The 7,500-nt window shown below is 46.8% G+C and overlaps 9 non-coding genes across 9 annotated transcripts; all 9 read right to left on the bottom strand.

The window, feature by feature from the left end:
• Positions 1–1,656: 1,656 nt before the first annotated feature.
• LOC123415974 lies at positions 1,657–1,775 on the bottom strand. The gene has a single exon (XR_006615662.1). It is a non-coding gene; the product is annotated as a 5S ribosomal RNA (ribosomal RNA).
• Positions 1,776–2,140: 365 nt separating this feature from the next.
• LOC123416829 lies at positions 2,141–2,259 on the bottom strand. The gene has a single exon (XR_006616429.1). It is a non-coding gene; the product is annotated as a 5S ribosomal RNA (ribosomal RNA).
• A 395-nt stretch (positions 2,260–2,654) lies between these two features.
• On the bottom strand, positions 2,655–2,773 carry LOC123415737. The gene has a single exon (XR_006615438.1). It is a non-coding gene; the product is annotated as a 5S ribosomal RNA (ribosomal RNA).
• Positions 2,774–4,863: 2,090 nt separating this feature from the next.
• LOC123416799 lies at positions 4,864–4,982 on the bottom strand. The gene has a single exon (XR_006616400.1). It is a non-coding gene; the product is annotated as a 5S ribosomal RNA (ribosomal RNA).
• A 317-nt stretch (positions 4,983–5,299) lies between these two features.
• Positions 5,300–5,418, bottom strand: LOC123416727. Its single transcript, XR_006616331.1, has one exon. It is a non-coding gene; the product is annotated as a 5S ribosomal RNA (ribosomal RNA).
• Positions 5,419–5,765: 347 nt separating this feature from the next.
• On the bottom strand, positions 5,766–5,884 carry LOC123415791. The gene has a single exon (XR_006615489.1). It is a non-coding gene; the product is annotated as a 5S ribosomal RNA (ribosomal RNA).
• Positions 5,885–6,291: 407 nt separating this feature from the next.
• LOC123416660 lies at positions 6,292–6,410 on the bottom strand. Its single transcript, XR_006616268.1, has one exon. It is a non-coding gene; the product is annotated as a 5S ribosomal RNA (ribosomal RNA).
• A 365-nt stretch (positions 6,411–6,775) lies between these two features.
• Positions 6,776–6,894, bottom strand: LOC123415600. The gene has a single exon (XR_006615310.1). It is a non-coding gene; the product is annotated as a 5S ribosomal RNA (ribosomal RNA).
• A 407-nt stretch (positions 6,895–7,301) lies between these two features.
• On the bottom strand, positions 7,302–7,420 carry LOC123416886. Its single transcript, XR_006616482.1, has one exon. It is a non-coding gene; the product is annotated as a 5S ribosomal RNA (ribosomal RNA).
• Positions 7,421–7,500: the final 80 nt, after the last annotated feature.

Genomic DNA, 7,500 nt, shown 5'->3' on the forward strand with positions numbered 1-7,500 from the left:
CTGCTGCTCCTACTACTACTACTACTACTACTACTACTACTACTACTACTACTACTACTACTACTACTACCACTACCACTACTACTACCACTACCACTACTGCTCCTGCTACTGCTACTACTACCACTACTACTACCACTACTACTACCACTACTACTACCACTACTACTACTGCTCCTGCTCCTGCTCCTGCTCCTACTCCTGCTCCTCCTCCTGCTCCTGCTACTACTCCTGCTCCTGCTACTACTCCTGCTCCTGCTCCTGCTACTACTACTACTCCTACTACTACTGCTCCTACTACTACTGCTACTACTCCTACTGCTACTGCTCCTACTGCTACTGCTACTGCTACTTCTGCTCCTGCTACTGCTACTCCTGCTCCTGCTACTCCTGCTCCTGCTACTCCTGCTACTACTCCTCCTCCTGCTACTACTCCTGCTACTGCTGCTACTACTGCTGCTGCTCCTGCTGCTGCTGCTGCTGCTGCTCCTACTACTACTACTACTACTACTACTACTACTACTACTACTACTACTACTACTACTACTACTACTACTACTATTACTACTACTACTACTACTACTACTACTACTACTACTACTACTACTACTGCTACTGCTACTCCTGCTACTGCTACTCCTGCTACTGCTACTCCTGCTCCTGCTCCTGCTGCTGCTCCTGCTGCTGCTCCTACTACTGCTACTACTACTACTACTACTACTACTACTACTACTGCTGCTACTACTACTACTGCTACTACTACTACTACTACTACTACTACTACTACTACTACTACTACTACTACTACTACTACTACTACTACTACTGCTACTACTACTCCTGCTACTGCTACTCCTGCTACTGCTACTCCTGCTACTCCTACTACTCCTACTCCTGCTACTGCTACTCCTGCTACTGCTACTCCTGCTACTGCTACTCCTGCTACTGCTACTCCTGCTACTGCTACTCCTGCTACTGCTACTCCTGCTACTGCTACTGCTGCTACTGCTACTGCTACTCCTGCTACTGCTACTACTCCTACTACTACTACTACTCCTACTACTACTACTACTACTACTACTACTACTACTACTACTACTACTACTACTACTACTACTACTAGTCGTTGGGTGTCATGCGCGGTGGGAAAAGTCACAGAGGTCGTGGCGGTGCTCGTGTTGTCGGGGTAGAGAGGGAGCGGTGAAATTCTTGTGTTAAACTCGTGTCCGTTCTCGAGGCAAATGTGGCAATGGACACGGGAGGGGCAAGCTAAAACATATCACAAACGTCAAAAATAAGAAAACTAGTAAACGTCAAAAATAAGAAAACGAGGTCATATAGATCACGGTCCCGCGTCATCCTTGTCACGTGGCGCAAAAATATATTTAAAAAGGGGAATGCAACACGAGGACTTCCCAGGAGGTCGTGGCGGTGCTCGTGTTGTCGGGGTAGAGAGGGAGCGGTGAAATTCTTGTGTTAAACTCGTCTCCGTTCTCGAGGCAAATGTGGCAATGGACACGGGAGGGGCAAGCTAAAACATATCACAAACGTCAAAAATAAGAAAACTAGTAAACGTCAAAAATAAGAAAACGAGGTCATATAGATCACGGTCTCGCGTCATCCTTGTCACGTGGCGCAAAAATATATTTAAAAAGGGGAATGCAACACGAGGACTTCCCAGGAGGTCACCCATCCTAGTACTACTCTCGCCCAAGCACGCTTAACTTCGGAGTTCTGATGGGATCCGGTGCTTTAGTGCTGGTATGATCGCATCCGACGTGCAACTATCTATTTGTTCCTTATGCTTGCCCCTACTACTACTGCTACTACTGCTACTACTGCTACTACTACTACTACTACTACTACTAGTCGTTGGGTGTCATGCGCGGTGGGAAAAGTCAGAGAGGTCGTGGCGGTGCTCGTGTTGTCGGGGTAGAGAGGGAGCGGTGAAATTCTTGTGTTAAACTCGTCTCCGTTGTCGAGGCAAATGTGGCAATGGACACGGGAGGGGCAAGCTAAAACATATCACAAACGTCAAAAATAAGAAAACTAGTAAACGTCAAAAATAAGAAAACGAGGTCATATAGATCACGGTCCCGCGTCATCCTTGTCACGTGGCGCAAAAATATATTTAAAAAGGGGAATGCAACACGAGGACTTCCCAGGAGGTCACCCATCCTAGTACTACTCTCGCCCAAGCACGCTTAACTTCGGAGTTCTCATGGGATCCGGTGCTTTAGTGCTGGTATGATCGCATCCGACATGCAACTATCTATTTGTTCCTTATGCTTGCCCCAACTACTACTACTACTAGTACTACTACTACTACTACTACTACTACTACTACTACTACTACTACTACTACTACTACTACTACTAGTAGTCGTTGGGTGTCATGCGCGGTGGGAAAAGTCACAGAGGTCGTGGCGGTGCTCGTGTTGTCGGGGTAGAGACGGAGCGGTGAAATTCTTGTGTTAAACTCGTCTCCGTTGTCGAGGCAAATGTGGCAATGGACACGGGAGGGGCAAGCTAAAACATATCACAAACGTCAAAAATAAGAAAACTAGTAAACGTCAAAAAAAAGAAAACGAGGTCATATAGATCACGGTCCCGCGTCATCCTTGTCACGTGGCGCAAAAATATATTTAAAAAGGGGAATGCAACACGAGGACTTCCCAGGAGGTCACCCATCCTAGTAGTACTCTCGCCCAAGCACGCTTTACTTCGGAGTTCTGATGGGATCCGGTGCTTTAGTGCTGGTATGATCGCATCCGACATGCAACTATCTATTTGTTCCTTATGCTTGCCCCTACTACTACTACTACTACTACTACTACTACTACTACTACTACTACTACTAGTACTACTACTACTACTACTACCAGTACTACTACTACTACTACTACTACTATTACTACTACTGCTACTACTACTATTACTACTACTGCTACTACTACTACTACTACTACTACTACTACTACCAGTACTACTACTACTACTACTACTACTACTACTACTACTACTACCAGTACTACTACTACTACTACTACCAGTACTACTACTACTACTACTACTACTACTACTACTACTACTACTACTACTACTACTACTACTACTACTGCTGCTCCTACTACTACTACCACTACCACTACTACTACAACTACCACTACTGCTCCTGCTACTGCTACTACTACCACTACTACTACCACTACTACTACTACTCCTGCTACTGCTACTACTACCACTACTACTACCACTACTACTACTGCTCCTGCTCCTGCTCCTGCTCCTACTCCTGCTCCTCCTCCTGCTCCTGCTACTACTCCTGCTCCTGCTACTACTCCTGCTCCTGCTCCTGCTACTACTACTACTACTACTACTACTCCTGCTCCTACTACTACTGCTACTACTACTACTGCTACTGCTACTGCTGCTACTGCTACTGCTACTGCTACTGCTGCTCCTGCTACTGCTGCTCCTGCTCCTGCTACTCCTGCTACTACTCCTCCTCCTGCTACTACTCCTGCTACTGCTGCTACTACTGCTGCTGCTGCTACTGCTGCTGCTGCTGCTGCTACTGCTGTTGCTGCTGCTGCTGCTCCTACTACTACTACTACTACTACTACTACTACTACTACTACTACTACTACTACTACTACTACTACTACCACCACTACCACTACTACTACCACTACCACTACTGCTCCTGCTACTGCTACTACTACCACTACTATTACCACTACTACTACCACTACTACTACCACTACTACTACTGCTCATGCTCCTGCTCCATCTCCTACTCCTGCTCCTCCTCTTGCTCCTGCTACTACTCCTGCTCCTGCTACTACTCCTGCTCCTGCTCCTGCTACTACTACTACTACTGCTGCTGCTGCTCCTACTACTACTGCTACTACTACTACTGCTACTGCTCCTACTGCTACTGCTACTGCTACTGCTGCTCCTGCTCCTGCTACTACTCCTCCTCCTGCTACTACTCCTGCTACTGCTGCTACTACTGCTGCTGCTGCTGCTGCTGCTGTTGCTGCTGCTGCTGCTGCTGCTCCTACTACTACTACTACTACTACTACTACTACTACTACTACTACTACTACTACTACTACTACTACCACTACTGCTCCTGGTACTGCTACTACTACCACTACTACTACCACTACTACTACCACTACTACTACCACTACTACTACTGCTCCTGCTCCTGCTCCTGCTCCTACTCCTGCTCCTCCTCCTGCTCCTGCTACTACTCCTGCTCCTGCTACTACTCCTGCTCCTGCTACTACTACTACTACTACTACTACTGCTCCTACTACTACTACTACTACTACTACTGCTACTGCTCCTACTGCTACTGCTACTGCTACTGCTACTGCTGCTCCTGCTACTGCTACTCCTGCTCCTGCTACTCCTGCTCCTGCTACTCCTGCTACTACTCCTCCTCCTGCTAGTACTCCTGCTACTGCTGCTACTACTGCTGCTGCTGCTGCTGCTGCTGCTGCTCCTACTACTACTACTACTACTACTACTACTACTACTACTACTACTACTACTACTACTACTACTAATACTACTACTAGTCGTTGGGTGTCATGCGCGGCGGGAAAAGTCACACATGTCGTGGCGGTGCTCGTGTTGTCGGGGTAGAGAGGGACCGGTGAAATTCTTGTGTTAAACTCGTCTCCGTTGTCGAGGCAAGTGTGGCAATGGACACGGGAGGGGCAAGCTAAAACATATCATAAACGTCAAAAATAAGAAAACTAGTAAACGTCAAAAAAAAGAAAACGAGGTCATATAGATCACGGTCCCGCGTCATCCTTGTCACGTGGCGCAAAAATATATTTAAAAAGGGGAATGCAACACGAGGACTTCACAGGAGGTCACCCATCCTAGTACTACTCTCGCCCAAGCACGCTTAACTTCGGAGTTCTGATGGGATCCGGTGCTTTAGTGCTGGTATGATCGCATCCGACATGCAACTATCTATTTGTTCCTTATGCTTGCCCCTACTACTAGTCGTTGGATGTCATGCGCGGTGGGAAAAGTCACGGAGGTCGTGGCGGTGCTCGCGTTGTCGGGGTAGAGAGGGAGCGGTGAAATTCTAGTGTTAAACTCGTCTCCGTTCTCGAGGCAAATGTGCCAATGGACACGGGAAGGGCAAGCTAAAACATATCACAAACGTCAAAAATAAGAAAACTAGTAAACGTCAAAAATAAGAAAACGAGGTCATATAAATCACGGTCCCGCGTCATCCTTGTCACGTGGCGCAAAAATATATTTAAAAAGGGGAATGCAACACGAGGACTTCCCAGGAGGTCACCCATCCTAGTACTACTCTCGCCCCAGCACGCTTAACTTCGGAGTTCTGATGGGATCCGGTGCTTTAGTGCTGGTATGATCGCATCCGACATGCAACTATCTATTTGTTCCTTATGCTTGCCCCTACTACTACTACTACTAGTACTACTACTACTACTACTAGTCGTTGGGTGTCATGCGCGGTGGGAAAAGTCACAGAGGTCGTGGCGGTGCTCGTGTTGTCGGGGTAGAGAGGGAGCGGTGAAATTCTTGTGTTAAACTCGTCTCCGTTGTCGAGGCAAATGTGGCAATGGACACGGGAGGGGCAAGCTAAAACATATCACAAACTTCAAAAATAAGAAAACTAGTAAACGTCAAAAATAAGAAAACGAGGTCATATAGATCACGGTCCCGCGTCATCCTTGTCACGTGGCGCAAAAATATATTTAAAAAGGGGAATGCAACACGAGGACTTCCCAGGAGGTCACCCATCCTAGTACTACTCTTGCCCAAGCACGCTTAACTTCGGAGTTCTCATGGGATCCGGTGCATTAGTGCTGGTATGATCGCATCCGACATGCAACTATCTATTTGTTCCTTATGCTTGCCCCTACTACTACTACTACTAGTACTACTACTACTACTACTACTACTAGTACTACTACTAGTACTACTAGTACTACTAGTACTACTACTACTACTACTACTAGTCGTTGGGTGTCATGCGCGGTGGGAAAAGTCACAGAGGTCGTGGCGGTGCTCGTGTTGTCGGGGTAGAGAGGGAGCGGTGTAATTCTTTTGTTAAACTCGTCTCCGTTCTCGAGGCAAATGTGGCAATGGACACGGGAGGGGCAAGCTAAAACATATCACAAACGTCAAAAATAAGAAAACTAGTAAACGTCAAAAATAAGAAAACGAGGTCATATAGATCACGGTCCCGTGTCAGCCTTGTCATGTGACGCAAAAATATATTTAAAAAGGGGAATGCAACACGAGGACTTCCCAGGAGGTCACCCATCCTAGTACTACTCTCGCCCAAGCACGCTTAACTTCGGAGTTCTAATGGGATCCGGTGCTTTAGTGCTGGTATGATCGCATCCAACATGCAACTATCTATTTGTTCCTTATGCTTGCCCCTACTACTACTGCTACTACTGCTACTACTGCTACTACTACTACTACTACTACTACTAGTCGTTGGGTGTCATGCGCGGTGGGAAAAGTCAAAGAGGTCGTGGCGGTGCTCGTGTTGTCGGGGTAGAGAGGGAGCGGTGAAATTCTTGTGTTAAACTCGTCTCCGTTGTCGAGGCAAATGTGGCAATGGACACGGGAGGGGCAAGCTAAAACATATCACAAACGTCAAAAATAAGAAAACTAGTAAACATCAAAAATAAGAAAACGAGGTCATATAGATCACGGTCCCGCGTCATCCTTGTCACGTGGCGCAAAAATATATTTAAAAAGGGGAATGCAACACGAGGACTTCCCAGGAGCTCACCCATCCTAGTACTACTCTCGCCCAAGCACGCTTAACTTCGGAGTTCTGATGGGATCCGGTGCTTTAGTGCTGGTATGATCGCATCCGACATGCAACTATCTATTGGTTCCTTATGCTTGCCCCTACTACTAGTACTACTAGTACTACTACTACTACTATTACTACTACTACTACTATTACTACTACTACTACTACTACTACTACTACTACTACTACTACTAGTCGTTGGGTGTCATGCGCGGTGGGAAAAGTCACAGAGGTCGTGGCGGTGCTCGTGTTGTCGGGGTAGAGAGGGAGCGGTGAAATTCTTGTGTTAAACTCGTCTCCGTTCTCGAGGCAAATGTGGCAATGGACACGGGAGGGGCAAGCTAAAACATATCACAAACGTCAAAAATAAGAAAACTAGTAAACGTCAAAAATAAGAAAACGAGGTCATATAGATCACGGTCCCGTGTCATCCTTGTCACGTGGCGCAAAAATATATTTAAAAAGGGGAATGCAACACGAGGACTTCCCAGGAGGTCAACCATCCTAGTACTACTCTCGCCCAAGCACGCTTAACTTCGGAGTTCTGATGGGATCCGGTGCTTTAGTGCTGGTATGATCGCATCCGACATGCAACTATCTATTTGTTCCTTATGCTTTCCCCTACTACTACTGCTACTACTGCTACTACTGCTACTACTACTACT

The sequence above is a fragment of the Hordeum vulgare genome, unplaced genomic scaffold, assembly GCF_904849725.1.
Source record: "Hordeum vulgare subsp. vulgare unplaced genomic scaffold, MorexV3_pseudomolecules_assembly, whole genome shotgun sequence".
Classification (NCBI taxonomy): Eukaryota; Viridiplantae; Streptophyta; class Magnoliopsida; order Poales; family Poaceae; genus Hordeum; species Hordeum vulgare.